The following is a 16461-nucleotide window of genomic DNA, read 5'->3' on the forward strand; positions in this document are numbered from 1 at the left end:
AGCATCGAGGGCTAACTGGACATTTGGACAAGCAATAAATAATGCATAGATAACTATATTGCTGTAATTATTACCATAGGAAACTTAATATTGCTTTAGTTGGGCAATAATTGTCTAAATAATTTAAGGTCATTTACATACAACTTTCCTCGCTTTGTGTGATAATTCATACTAAAACACCGAAGCGCAGAACACATAACGTATGACACAATAACCGCTTTGCCTTCAGTATTTGTCTCTAATAAAAATGGCGACAGTTGTTTGGCAAAGCAGATGCCTAACGTTCCGCGTGGCTTCGGGTTGAAAACTTTTTACGTGAACGTACTCATACAAAAAGCTGAGTATTACAGTTCAATTTTCATTTCTACAAAAAAGTTTAATTGGCAATATGTACATAGTTTTCATCTCCTGACAACAATGTCCGATATTTTCATGTTTCGTTGGGTAAATTGTATTTGGGCAAAAGTATCGACATAACTCCGCTTCTCCATAGGCCATATACATTGCCAACCATATGTTAAATACATTGCCATTCACGTTGGCAATAGTCTTGAGTAGGCATTTTCATCCATAAAAAAATCATTATCGAAATAGGTATGTTCGAGCTGATATAGCGCATGTTTGAGCTGTTGAACCGTTTAAAAATCTTATAAGGATGACAAAAATTTATGCGAACAATGAAAAGGGTAGAAACCTACTTTTTTCTGTATTTATTAGAATAAATACATAAAGTATATTTACCAATTCAATAACGAAACTTCGCTACTCGAACATTCTGGGAACTACGAATTCGCTATCTAGTTGGTTCTAGCAGAATATTGTCAATTCTGATTTGTGCTGGCATTCGTGTTCGCCACAATACAATGCCCAATAATCTAGGGGCATCTCGATAGGCAATTAAACAAAGTTAAAAGTCTAATTTGCTAACAATATTGCCAATGAAGACTGCATTGTTAATGTTAGCAATTGAAGTCTAAATATATCATTGTATAAATCTACAAGTAACTAATCCTAAGATTTTCACTAATACACACGCAAAAATATCCCACTTGGTACGGGTTGCCTCGAAAATTCTACTACTAAAATCACACTTGGTACGGGCTGCCAACCAATATTCTGTCACTAAAGTCACACTTTGTACGGGTTGCCAACCAATATTCTAGTACTAAAACGTCCAAATGACAGAAATCTGCTCTAGTGTGTTGCCGTGTTATGTTTTAAAATTTATAACTTTAAGAATGTTTTTATTCCATATTCAAATATTTTTGGGTTGTTTTAACTCCTAAAGATTAAATTTACATAGTATTATTTAAATTATCATTTATTATATTGAAATATTATTAAATGTTTTCAATTTTATCAAATATATTATTGTGTAACGGTGATTTAGAATATTTTGTGAATATTATTTATTACTTAGTAGATTGTTTTAATTATTGTTATTGTTCCTGAATTTTACCTCATTTTTTATATTTATTTCTTTTTTGTTCAAATCAAATAATTAATATTCATGAACCTGATTTTATGTACATATCTTTTCGAGTTACACTTGTTATGAAAAGTAGATTGTTTTAGAACTGTATATATTATATGGGTGAATATAGGGAACCGAACACCCAAAAATGATCGGTAACGCACCTATATTGCAAGCTCAGAGGTTGTGAGGAAAAGCAATAAATATATAATAGTCTTTTGTTTCGAAAATATTCTTGAAAGTTTTCATTAATATTCTCCATTACAAATCCATGTTCACAAACAAGCCTTTCATTTACATCTCTGTGTCAAAAAAATGCAGATTCGATCAGGTGATCACGGCTGTTTCACACACATAGGAAAACAGCTGATTCTTTAGCTACTTGTAGGCTTATACAATGTTAACAATCTACTATATAAGGGTTGCCGGACTGTGCAACAGACATAGTTCTAATTAGAGTGTTGCCGTGCAATTGAGCTGTAAGCAATAAGTTGTAAATATTACAATATGTAATAATAATCAGGAATCTCTGATAATATTATTTAAGTTAATTTTTTCTTCGCAGGGAAGCTTAAAAAAAAAACCACAATAAGTTTTAGGTTTTTACCACCTTACTTTATTTATATAAAATAGCAACTGAACAATTAATTATTACAACTACACTATATAGCTGTGTAGTTCAGCTGAGAAATTGGTGCATCCGGTGTTGATAATTCGCTGTCAATATAATGGTTTTGTCAATATAATGGTTGTTAATTTATAGGTTGAAGTTACAAATTAGTAATTATTTGATGTAAATTAATTTTATTATTATAATTATTATATTATTTACCTTATATCCACTAATTTTTTTATATTTTTTTAAAATATGACCTAAAGCCGCCAATGCAGAAATAAGCTCTTCGCGGTAAAGTAATAATGTATTTGTTTCCTGAAATTAGGGTATAATCTGAATTCTTTATTTCTTTTGATTCGTTTGCAAAATCTCGATAAATCGTCTACCTAACTCACTCTTGAGTTCGAGCACTGGATTGTTAAGAAAAGTCCCAATTTATTGGCTATACACTTATTTTTATTTCTAGTTAAAAGAACTTTATACTGCTTATAACTCAATTCCCATTTACATGCAACGGTCCAATCAGAACAGTGTCTGCTGCACAATCTGGCAGCGCTTATATAGTGGATCTTTAACATGATTTCGCCTCTAGAACAGTAACTACGAATTCGCTGTCTAGTTGATTCTGGCGATTAACCGTCGATTCGATTTTGCTCTATCATCCGTGTTCGCCACAATATGTAGATATTTTTTATTGCGTGAATACATAGGGGCGAAGAAAATGTTTAATATTCAATTAAAACCATTTTTGGAATAATTATGTAAAAAGAATTTTATGAAAAGTGCATATTAGAAATTTAAAACTTCATATGAATAAAAAAAAATCTGAACTTGTTGTTTTTATGTATTTTATATACAAATATTTCAAAAACCATAAGTCAGCGGAATTTGAATATAGTCTATATATATATATGGAGAACTTTCGCTGCAGGTCATACCCATTTTAAAACCAAATTCAGGAGATGTTTTAAATTAATTGACGATTATGTAGTCAATAGATTAAAGTATTTATTTCATTTCACACAGCCGGCTACTCAATTAAAGATCAGCTGTTATACACTTTTTTGCTGTTAATAAGAAGTTTAAATTGAATGCGTTTTTTCTTGCGTATAATAATAAAATTTAATTGTTTTAGCTAGTGCAATCTAGGTACTTTCGCGGAGATCTGCAACACGCTCTGCCCACAAATCGCGAATGGCCACTTCTCCGCACTCAGCCCAAGATAGCCTCTTCTTTTTTTTATTTTTGGTGCTAAATAAAGAAGAATTAGACATTAAATTTTCTATTAAACATTTTGCATTGCAATTGTTTGTTTATTTACTGGTCATTCATATTTTTTCCATTTTTTTGTTTGCTTTTTTCTTTCGTATTTTTTCTAATGATCAAAATTCATCAGCAGATTGCTATTATATCAATAAACACAGTAAAATTTACAGAGTGGACAACAACCACTCAGCATTCCAGTTTCAACTTGTATTCGTCTAAGAGTTAATGTAGTAAATTAGGATCTTAATTTTGTATGGTAAATCGATCTAAATTAGGATCGTTTTTAACAGAAGGCAACAGAAATTGGTCTTCTTATAACCAAGAATAAAAACCCTGAGTTTACATTTTTGGGAAGTACTGCTCAAAATATTTGGCAGTATAACTCAGATTTTTTGCAAAACTCGTAACACGAAACATATAGAAATGGAAACGAATACGTTCATTAGAATAGAAAAAAAGGAGTAATAGGACCACTGCCACGCCCACAAAACACCATTTAACGAAAACTTATAAAATGCCATAACTAAGTACTTAATAAAGGCATGAAAGAGCGCCTTTAGGCAAAATTTTTTAAAAAATGGGCGCCCTCTAAGAGGTTTAATGTACATATTTCCTAATCAGCTAAAGCTATTATAACCAAAATCACTGAGGACAAATTCCTTAAGCACCCTTGCCGACACTGTAAAAATGGATGAAAATGAATGAAATCGGATGATAACCCCGTTTACTCCCCATCGGTTCGGTTAAAAACGACTGAAAGTGCAAAAAGCACCAGAAACATAAAATTTGCAACCCGAAATCAAAATGTCTGCGAAATCAAAGTAGGAGCCGCTTTTAAATTTTAATGTCGATGGGCGTGGCACCCCCCATATTTAGGTGAAAACCCATATCTCGGGACCTGCTATACCAATTTCAAGAAATTCGGTAGGTAGCATTATTCTGAAATTTCTATGTCACAGAGCGAAAATCGAACTACAACCATGCCTACTTTTCATACAACACAATTTTAAATTCCATCTGCTTCCTTCTCTTTCTAGTATACAAAGCACTAAGGAATGTATCGGGATAAAACATTGCACGATCACTCCTCTTGAAGTGCGCCAGCTTATAATCAAAAATGATCCAAATCGGACCAAAACTGTTCAAGCCCCCAGGTACCGGACCCCAGTTCCTATTCCGATTTTTTATCGTTTATATCGAAAATATCGGTCAACTATTATAGAAACTCAAAGAGAATCCTTATCTGATAATAATATGCCGTGTGCCAAAACTGGGTTGAATCGGATAAATAATTTCTTTAGTACCCATATACATAATAAAAGGCTTTCGAACTTCCGACTTTATACCGCAAATATCGGTCAATATGTATGTTATCTTAATGAAATTGAAAGAGCGTTTTTTTCCAATAATAATAATGTATCTTTGTGCATTAAATGCATATATGATATTTTAATTAATTTAAGGGACAAGCTTTCTTAAAAATTATGTGGTTTAGCGCTATGAATGGAATTGGTTTAGACCTTGGACCTAACCTCATATCCTTAATCAAATCAATTCCACAGTTCCGATCCTCTATTGACGTTTTGCGCATCAACTTAATATATCAAATTTAGCCTCGGTTAAGTTTATGCCAGTTATATCTTATTTGAAGATGATTTTAATATAATTTTTGCTGACGGGAAGTAAAATATGTATAATTATATAACTAAGTGAATCTATTGCCAATATTATAAGATATAGATAAAAATTTGATTGTAGACGATTTAGTTTCGTCGTACAATGACTATTGAATTATTTCGCAACATTTTTTGAAATAAAATTTTGCTAACACCTGAAGGTATTTCTCCCGATTTAATCTCTGTACGTTGTAAGCTCTTCCTTACTTGTTAGAATTATATTAATATATCAAAAGATAATGTAAAATTTTTCAAAATATTTCGAAAAGTGAGAAGTATTTACTTTCTCCTATGTGTAAATAACTGTTTGTAATATCTAATGCATTCTGATTTTTATTTATTTTAAAGGCTTTATATACAATTTTTAAAACAATCTTAACTAACTAAATATATGTGTAGGTATGTATGTGAATATGTATGTTACTTATTGTTTGATTTCGAAGCACATAAGCAATTGCCTAATAATATTTTTAGAACCAATTGGGTACAATGTGTATATATGATATAAACATATGCATGTTCTTATCTTAAATCAATGCATAAATTTTTTATGTAATATAACGCATTATGTCTATACAAGTATGTACGTTTTATATTACCTCAGCATTATCAATGATAATCATGTTCAAAGATATTTGAACATATTGCCTAGAGAAAATATTTTAGTGGACTGTACTTTTTTCTTATAATAATAGATATTACACGAGTAAGTGATGTCCCTTGGCACCAACGCACATGTTCATATTTGAACACTATAAGATAGGTAAAAGTTTATTATTTTACTCGCTCTATATCATTGCCTTACCTATAACCTATAACTGGTTACCATAGGTTATCAGTAATTAATGCATTTGTTACACAATAGGTTAGTTTTGTTCTAACCTTGGGAAAGAAGTTAACTTTTTTCCTTTTTTACTCTACGTCGCTTTGATTATATTACTCGCTCTCTTTAATTTGTCAACTATCTATTTTGCAAACTATCTGATACACTTTGGTTAACAGCGTCCTTTTTATTAGCTTTTGTTTGGTTAACCATCTTTTTTTGAAAATAGTTTTTTAGTTATTGCTATGGTTACCTTTAGGTTACAGAAAACTGGGGAATGTGTTATTTGTTTGGTTAGCTAAAATAAATAAAGAACAATAAAAAATAATTTTTTTTTGTATTTTTTAAAGTATTCATATTTTTTTTTAATTAATAAATGCATGACACAATTCTTATAAGAATCGAGGGATACAATATTTAACATGCTATTGAAGGTATGTTATCTACAGTGGTTATCCTGGTTTTCATGTTAAAAAACGTAAAATTTTCACATAGAATCTATGGTTGGTTTCCCGTAACATTTTGTTTAATTACCTTAACACTTTTTTGGAAGAAATTTTTAAAATAATTCAAGATACAAATATAAAATATTGGCCAGTTATTATTAAATTATTCATAATTACATATATATTATTATAATGCCGATAAAGAAAATTTTTATTTACACACTTACTTTCAATTCAGGATCCTTCCACTTTTTGTTTGATGTTTAAATCACATGAGTTGTTGTAATTAATGCTTCTTTGAAACAATACGTCCTACGTTACTAGTAAGAGTTGTAGTCATTTATACAGAATTGGAATTATTGTGAGCACATACCCAGGTCTTTACGAACATAGTCTGAGTTCCTAGTATAAGACTCTGGCGCTCCCTGATTCCTCAGTGGACTCACTAACAATAACTTCAACGCTTGGGACGTACAGATGAACTCTTCTTATTTTTCATAACGAACAGGAACCTCAACGGTGCTATAAATATAATGAGTTTTCTTACTATTTTTGTATAATTTATTAATTTTGTTTGTGTACTTGGATATAGTCACCAGGCCAACATTATTCTCCTGATTCAAGAGCGAACTTTTATGATTCAAACCAAGTTAATGCCACTCTTTTAAACGTTCATTCGTAACGGGAAATAATTACTATTTCTTTAATTATTACTATTGTCAAAACTAAAATGATGAAATAAAACCGTTTTCTAATACAATGGCACATAAAGTCGCTATAAAAATGGCACGACTACGATTTCTTTGACGCCGCGATCTGATAGTATTGACGGATAGAGGAGGTCCTCAGTGTTATTAAATGTATATAAATATGTATACCCGCCCCAGACTTATAGTTTGCGAGATATTTGTATTTAAGAGGTGAAACTTTACAAGTATAGTAGTGAATTGAGAATTATTTCAAAAATTCATAAGGGTTTAAGTAGAAAAATAAGGAAGCTTTCAACGGGGTTTAAAGAAGCTTTCAGAGTGCACGGACTTGTGTCCAAAGAACTTGTGTCGGCCATTTCAGGAGTCAAGTAAACTGCGAATTGAACAAAGATGATAAGTGGCCAAATAGCTTAAAGCGATTCCGTGTACAGATGGAAGAGAAGAAAGTAAAGTTTCCCAGTAGAGAAGTGTTAGCTCAGCATGTGCAGACGCTATGTACGCAGCGGCGTGACACCTAAACCGGACACAGCATCGCCAACGTATATAAAGCCGCCACCTCGCAGTACACCAACACCACCACACAGCTAACTGACCAAAAAGACACGACAAGGGCAATCAAAGCACGCACAATACACGCCGCTATGAGACGCACTATCGCGGCACACGTAGTCAAGAATTGTTAATCATCTTGGACTGCTGCCTCGTTGAGAACCAACCCGGCCACGACGCCATGTATCGTCGGCCGAGCGGCTGTCCAAGAAGTGAGTGAACCAAACCACGAAAACACCCGCAGCAGTCTAATCGTTAGAAGACCATCAAACGACAACAACTTGACCAGTTATGATGCGTCTAGTTCAGACGATACCGCAGGACACAGCACGACAATCATCGGTGGTCGAGCCCTCATTAGACCAAGGGAATACACAACCAGAGAGAGAGAAGGCGGAACTAACCTTTCCACCGGAACAAGGTGGAGTCTCCCTGCATCGAGGGGACTTACTCTCCTGGAAGATGGATCCTTGATAACCGACACCGTGATCGACGCCTGGCGAAGCGCCTGGAAACCGAATTTGGCCCGAAAAGCACAATACGCTGGATACGGAACATCGACATCTTCGGACAGCGTGTAGTTCTAGCACCGCACAACACCGTTCATCACTGTTACGTGCACCCATACCAGATATGGACTTCAGATTCCTGGATGAAGGGTAAGGTCTTCCATGCAACTACGACCTGACGCGAATTCCTTCAGAGGGAGTCCTTTAGAATGTACCACAACAGATACAGACGATTGCAGCATTTACGTACTGGAAACGATGGAACGAGTTATGCGCTATGTAGGACGAGGTGAAGGAGCGCTCGGATGTATCTTCGCCCAAATAGAACTATCATAAATTTTATCACAACCATCCGCGGAGGAACAGCTCCCAGCTGAAGGCACAAATATCCATTGCCGACGCAAACGGAACAGGACTAGAGGCCTTCTCACAGATCGCTAAAAGAGTCAAAAGAAGCCTCACGGACCTCTTGACCGGCACAGGGAAGCACCGGCTAAAATTTAGTACGGCCAAATACCAAATGGCCGTGTAACCATGTGGAGGTCAACAACAACGAGAAGAGCAGATTCTTAACCCTACTAGAGACAAAAAAATTATACAAATTTATAATTTAATTGAAAAAAAATTTAAAACAACATAAAAGAAAACTATGTAAATGAAAAATGAATTGAGAGATAAAGCTGTGAGAAAAAAAACTTAATATTGAAGAAGTTAAATTAAATTTAAAGAAAAAACAAAGGAAAGAAAAGGAGGGAAAAATAAATAAATTAGTGTGAATCGTGGAAAGGTAAAAACTTGATATAAAATTAATGGTACAAGAAAACTAAATATCCATACGGAATTTAGCCCACACAACGCATTTAATTAAACTATTAAACAAATACAACACAGTAAGTAAGCACTCATACACAACGGTAAAATCACGCCGCGTAAACAACAATACAAATAGTGGTCTGCAACGGGAAAACCACGCCACTTCTAGCACCACGCGCCATCCTAGAAAGCAACATGTTGCGAAGGCGCAAGCAAGCAACACACGGCTTGGCGGAAAGCAAGCAGGCCCATCAGCAGTCAGTCAGCACAGGACTGTAACAGCCTTTCGTTAAGGGTGAGCTCGGTAGTGAGTTGATCCTCTGACCGACTAAACCCTTAACTTTCGGTCGCCAACACAGTCTCTTGTGGCACGGAATTATTTTTTCACGGCTATACATGAACGCCGGCAGAAACATCCGAGCGTCGCCGTCGTAGCACCCACGAGCGTCAACGCACGCAGTAGGACATCGGCATCTAAGCCTACACGAGCGCCGGCAGAAACATCCGAGCATCGTCGTCGTAGCACATACGAGCGTCAACTCACGCAGCGGTAGAATCGAAATCGAAGCCATCATCACCAAAGGACTCAAACGTAAGTCATCCTAAGCCGCTGAGCTCCCCCAGAGCGTGGCAGAGTGGAATACGCTATCGAATAATAGCTATTCAAAGGGAGCGCGGAGAGGCGGATAACGCTACAGTGGTAAGGAGTAAATGCCTCGCAGTGAGTCTTCCTCTGGCAGGCATTTCACTCTTAACCGTACGAAGGCTGAAAGCACACGTGAAGTGGGTAGTGAGTCGATCCTCTGACCTGCTCCACGCTTGGCATCGCGGCCGCTGCTACTGCCTTCCGTAATTCCGCGTGATAGTGACGCGCTAACGGGCCACATAAACCACTATTCTGCAATAGCGCTATTATCGCGTGACGCTACTACAACGCGGAAGACACCATTTTGTACGGAAATTTAATAAAGTACGATTTATAAAAAGAGCCCCACAGTTTACAAATTTATTGTAACGAACCCTGGACACGGCGAGTATACCTCAGCAAATCACAAGAAGCAGGGGCAGTAAAAAGCTTAGTTACAGCAGAAGCAGCAATAAACAGCGATCGGGCAACAATAAACTTGTAGGCACCAACAAGTATGCATACACGGACGGCGAAGGAAAACAGAGTTGATGGTGAGAACGTACCTGTTTAAAAAGATACCCAATTTATTGGGGAGCACGAAATTTATTTTCACTAGCTTTAAATAAGATTGTAAAGGAAGGACTCGAATCATTAGTTTTATAATTGAACTCCGTTCAAATTTATTTATTTAACAATTTATTAAACATTAGTTCCAATTTAATTAAAAATAAAAGTAGTTGTGTCGGTAATACCAAACCGCCACCTATATATTTGGGCAAGCGCAGCTCTAATACCATTGTTTTTCAACTAAGTAACATTTTAAGCACAAACAATTTTCGCATGGTGCCCTTGAAAAAGGGTAATATTGATGAAACGAAAATACAAACGTACATTGAGAAAAAATTTATGGAAATGGTAAAAATCATGTCAAATAATAACAAAAAATATTTATCCTATCAATTGAAGAGCTCTAAGGGACTAGTTGTTGTTATATACCATATATATATTTAGAGTCTTCGGTAGATTCTATTGAAAAGAAGCTCTTGTAGAACGTGGTTACTACATTAAAACGGTTGTAAATATTTTTAATAGAAATGAAGTACCCCAACAATATTAAAAATTGAGTTGATGCCAAATGCTAACCAGTTAAAGAAAAATGGAACACATTTATATTTTTAATTTACAATATCTTCTACATCGTAGAGTTACCGTTGAAGAACCACATTAAAGAAGTGGTCCAGTACAATGCACTAACTGCCAAGAGTATGGACACACCAAATAATATTGCAATCTACGAAGGCTTTGTGTAGTATGTGGGGATTTACACCCTACATCCCAATGTACCCTCAAGAAAGAAGGTTTAAGAAAAAAGTGTAGTAGTATAATATAATGTAATAAATAAAAATGTACAAATGTACGTTTGTTTCAGCCACCAAAGCCTAAAAACAGGACTTAGATACATGATACCTTATATTCTATTCTTATTAACTATTAATTATTAGTTATTAACTATTGCATATCAATATTAAATACATGGTTAGAACTATTAATTTGAAAAATCTTTAAATCTTTAAGTCTTTTGATTACATTTTTAATCACTAAATAATCTTTAAATAATATTTTTTGGAAAGTTTTTAAAACATTAATTTTAATTTAAAAATTTTTAAATTACACTGGCCGTATCTATGATACTTCAAGCCTTTTTTTTTGCAATTTCTTTCAACCAGGTTACTGCTGCCTTCTCACCTTCAACGCTCAGGATTTCCTCCGTTGATAATACGGTTATTGTGCATTCTTGCCTCCAGTGATCTATTGAATCTTTGCCTGTACCACACAACCAACATCCTTTTACTTTGTCGTCAGCCCATTTTTTATTTGCGCCTTCTAACGTTCCACATCTTGCTTTTGCAATTAACGCGTAATCTTCACTAATTTTTAAGTATTCTGGGACTTCGCCTGATTATATAGATGAGTATCTTTGGTTGTATCTCAGCTTTTCGATGTTGTTCCACTGTAGCTGCCTTTGTACATCCATTCCTCGCGTTTTGACTTCATCTCCAACTGACCTACCAGCGTTTCTTACTGCATCAACTTCTTCTTCTTCATTTAAAAACTTCATCCTGTAGTTTAGGCTCACCTTACCTCCTCTTCCGATGCATCTTTCCACCATTCACTCTTTGACCAGGCTTTCTTCTTCCATAATTTTGCTTTCGTAATTAACAGCCAGTTTCACGTATCTTAGCCTTAGCTTTTCTCGTTTAGTCTCTTCCAGCAAAATGCAGTCTGGTGTACATTTTTCTAATCCAAGTGTCCACTTGAGGTACTTCTTCTGAATTTTTTCCATCTCTTCAACATCTTCCCACCCCCATATTTCGGCTCCATATGCCATTAATACTGACTACAAGGCTGTCGAATATTTTTATTCTCCTTAGATAGTCTTTCTTGAAAAGGCGCTCACTTATACTTCAAGTATGTTTCATCACTATAACAGCCTTTTTGACTCTTTCTCTGACATGAGCTCTATTTTTTCCGCTACTCTTGAAGAGGTACCCCAAAGAGATGAATTCATTTACTTCTTCCAGCTGTCTTCCTTTCCAGAACCAGGTGGTTCAGATTCTCCCAGTTGAAAAGGTTGGTCACATCCCTCAATTGTGGCAAATGTATACTTTGAATAAGCAAACATAAAAAACGCATACGCATACACATATAAAACAAAAACGCAAATGCAAAAAAAGTAATCAACAAAACAAGAATCTATGGTGAAAACTGTAAAAACAACTTCTGTGATCACTTTCTGTCCTTAAAAGGTGTAGTAATCGTGGAGGAAATCACATTGTTAACTATAGGGGTTGCCCTGTATATAAAGTCTTGAAATCGAAGTTGTGGCTCAGAATTCACGCACGTCGTAACCAAAAGCTAAATATTCCGCTCAGCGAAATTATTGAAATCACTGACCAGAGTTAAAAGCCTGGCAATGTTAAGAATAATGTAGTCCAAGGAAGTTATGCTAATATGGTAAAGGAAACACTCTACAAATGCAATTGCCCTAAAACCAAGCAAGTCGAAGAGTTGAAAGTATGATTCTAAACCTTACTTAATGTATGACACAATTCGTAGAAAGATCGCTTATATCTGCTGATACATGTATTGACTTTTAATGAAAGAATAACTAATGCAGCTGTCTAAGCAACTCCAAACCAAACTTGCAAACCGCCTGGTAGAAAAGCTTGTAACAGAAAAAAGGCAAACTAGGCGTGAATGGCAGATAAATTGTCCCCTTTCACTGATGATGAGATATATCTGGCATAAACTTAACCGAAGAGGCTGAATTTAAGAGGCTTGGCTACTGTAGAGTTAAAAAATAACCGTTTTTTCGCTTAAACTATTAAACCATTTTTTTAGCCACTTTATTACGAAATTATAAACTGAAATTTAATTTGTCTGTATAAATTCCTATACTCTTTGAACGAATCAATATTTTTAAATTTCCTTACGTATTTTTATGGGTATTCTTATGTAAAATAACGCTGATTTTTTATTTTGTCCCAGGATGACAATTGTAGATGCTAAATGTCTCGACGCTTAAATAAAACGTTCCAAGAGACATCGCACGATTAGTTTATTAACCAAATTAACAGAAAAAAATTATTTTCAAATTTGTTTAAATGAGCTAAGCCTCAGTACCACCACTCCCTCCATTAACAACTGGCGCACCCTAATGCAACATACCACACTTGAGAACATTCACAGGTTCTCACCACCCGATGAAATCACACCACACAGGACACAACATACCATAACACGGCACCTGTACACCTAACAAAAAGGACGGGATCATCGCCCACACTTTATACGCTTATCGTGTATGGGCCTAAGCGCCACATCAACATTCGCTTATACACCTTCGATTAAATAGCGATCCGACGGGCTAACTAGACTTCTCAACGGGACAGCGCACTTCGACAACTCAATCCTTCTTTTTTCGGACATAATTTTCGCGCAATCAGCTGGTTTGCTTCCAGTCCAGCACAACTACTTTTATTTTTAATTAAATTGGAACTAATGTTTAGTAATTAATAATTTGTTAAATAAATAAATCTGAACGGAGTTCAATTCTATAACTAATGATTCGAGTGCTTCCTTTATAATCCTATTTAAAGCTAGTGAAAAAAAATTTCGTGCTCCCCAATAAATTGTGTATCTTTTTATTCATGGTCCTTCGAGCCTTACTGAAAGGCACCTTCGGATTTTTACAAAAAAAAACTGTGTTAAGAAACACAATAAATAATTATAGTGGTGACAAAGAAACAGAAACACACAAAAAAAACAAACAAACTGAGTTAACAAAAGATATGCGTATAATAACAAAGTGCAGTGCAGTGGTACAACAAAAAAATTTGCAAACTAAAACAAAAAATTTTAAAAATGGTGCAGTAACTAAAAAAAAAAAAAGTGAATATATATATTATATATACATATACATACATATGTATATAAATAATTACAAAATAAAAGTATACATTAATATAAAAACTAAATATATATATATATATACATGCATATAAATGTTAAAATGTAGAAAACACACAAAACTCAGCAAAGATACAATGCTAATATATAATATATAATATATATACAACAACCAACATATAAACATTTTAAACATACAAAAATTCACACAACCGATTGCGAATCTTAAGCACAAAACATAAATAGAACAAACGGGCGCGAATTTTTAAACACAAAACAACAATACAACATACCTGTAAGCAGCTGGAGAAGAAGCACACGAATTGGCACAAAACGCTTAGGCATATATGTGTACAAACCATATACCCTACAAAGTGAGCGTATTTATTTCTTTTACTTATCGTATTTTATGCGCATACATATGTAAAAATTGCAGTTTTATATATTATAATTTAAAACCTATTACAGAAAATCCGTTTTAACAGCATAAAAAACGGTTACCCAACTGACACAGTTTCGAGTTTATTTTGCGGGAAAACCCGAACACAGTCTGGTATAACGTATATTTCAAAATGCATACTATTATATTAAAAAAAAAAATTTATCTTAACTTATTGCTCAATTAATAGCTTACCTTCGTGTATTCAAACACACCAACAAGAACCAAAAAACTAATTCAAGTATAACTTGCACATTAATCCAGCAATACCCCTTATGCGTAATAAAGCAATAAGCAGGATTGCATTCAATAAGTAAGCATAGGCAAAAAACATAAAACAAACAGAGAAAAAATAAAAACACAACAAACAAACATACATTTATGTATATCGAATTAACACTTACATATTGTAACGGATTTCTCGATAAATCGTCTACCTGTAACTCACTCTTGAGTTCGATCACTGGATTGTTAAATTAAAGTCCCAATTTAATGGCTATACACTTATCTTTACTTTTATTTCCAACAACTTAACACTTATTGCTCGATATTCTAGCTTACAACTTATTGCTTATGCTTAATTTCTTTTTACACGGCAACACTCTAATTAGAACTGTGTCTACTCCACAATCCGACAGCCCTTATATAGTAAATTTTTAATAAAAGTTCACTACTAGAACATTCTGACAACTAACATTCCCAATCGCCTTCAATAAAACCCTCAGAGTTTATTGCCTTGTCGTATTTTGCTTTCATCTTATCGCTCATAATTTTGGTGCGCTGTCTCACCATAGCATGTATATCCCTCATCTCGTCTTCTAGGATGCTATTGAATTCCTGTTGGCGTTAATTCCAAATTTTAAATCAATCGGTAGTCGAAGATCATTACCAAAAATTACCCTTGCTGGAGTGTGCCTCGTTTTTTCATGTACAGCAGACCGATAAGCCATCAGGAACAAGGATATAAAGGTATCCCAATCTTTTTGATACTTGTCCACAACTTTCCTTAAATGTTCTTCCAAAGTTCGATTGAATCGTTCTACCATGCCATCGGACTGCGGATGTAGTGGAGTTGTACGGGTTTTCCGGATACCCAGTTTTTGGCATATCTCCTGAATTAGAGCTGATTCAAAATTTCTCCCTTGATCAGAATGTAATTCTATTGGAACACCATATCTCGATACTCAATTGTTGATGACTACATCCGCCACTGTTCCTGCCTCTTGGTTAGGAATTGCGTATACCTCTGGCCATTTGCTGAAATAGTCCATGATAACCAAAGCATATTTGTTTCCTAACTAACGGATAGAAAATGGACCAGCAACATCTGACCATGACTTCTGGACCTCGGCCCTTTAGCAGCAATCGAGTGCATTGCTGCTAAAGGGCACAATTGGCGATCCACTCCGTAACTGATTGACGACAACCAACCCAATAAAGTCTTTGTTTTAATTTCTCCAAGGTTTTAGTGATACCCATGTGTTCTCCACTTGGACCGTTGTGCAGCTCGTTGAGAACTTCAGGAATTCTTACTTTTGGAATAATCATCAAAGCTCGTGAACTTTTGCCCATCTTCGCTTTCCCATACACGATGCGGCAAGCCAGACACTAACTTCAAACTATTCCATTGTGCCCAATAAGCCTTTGCGACTAGGCTTTCTGCAGCTATTTCTTCTCTCGTTGGATGTTTATTCATCTCAAATCCGTGTTGACCACTTTTCAAATCTGGATCCTCTTGCTGACATTTCCGTAGCTTTTCCGGATCCCAGTCTGATGTTATAGTCATTAATCGGACATCTATAATGTCTTCCTTGGCCTCTGCTTTTGAGCAATGTCTGCATTCCAGATTACAGGGAGGGCGGGACATGGCATCAGCATTTCCATGACTACTACCTTTGCGTTTACGTCCAGCTGGATTATTGGGCTGGTTCCAGTTGCATGCAATGTAACCACTTTATCCGCAATTGAAGCATTTAAGAAAACCATCATTTTTCTTATGCGCTTCCGTAGATTTTTCCAGTGCTTTCTGCATGTTGTCAATT

General features: G+C 35.0%; 1 long non-coding RNA gene across 2 annotated transcripts; it reads right to left on the reverse strand.

The window, feature by feature from the left end:
• Nucleotides 1-5436: 5436 nt before the first annotated feature.
• Nucleotides 5437-16193, reverse strand: LOC138858948 (uncharacterized). Of its 2 annotated transcripts, XR_011397985.1 has the most exons (4): nt 14615-16193; nt 14274-14347; nt 6675-6823; nt 5437-6613 (listed from the first exon to the last, which is right to left on the reverse strand). It is a non-coding gene; the product is annotated as an uncharacterized lncRNA (long non-coding RNA). The 2 variants fall into 2 exon arrangements; XR_011397984.1 differs by lacking the exon at nt 14274-14347 and having other exon boundaries at nt 6461-6613.
• Nucleotides 16194-16461: the final 268 nt, after the last annotated feature.

This window comes from Bactrocera oleae, chromosome 2, assembly GCF_042242935.1.
Source record: "Bactrocera oleae isolate idBacOlea1 chromosome 2, idBacOlea1, whole genome shotgun sequence".
NCBI lineage: Eukaryota > Metazoa > Arthropoda > Insecta > Diptera > Tephritidae > Bactrocera > Bactrocera oleae.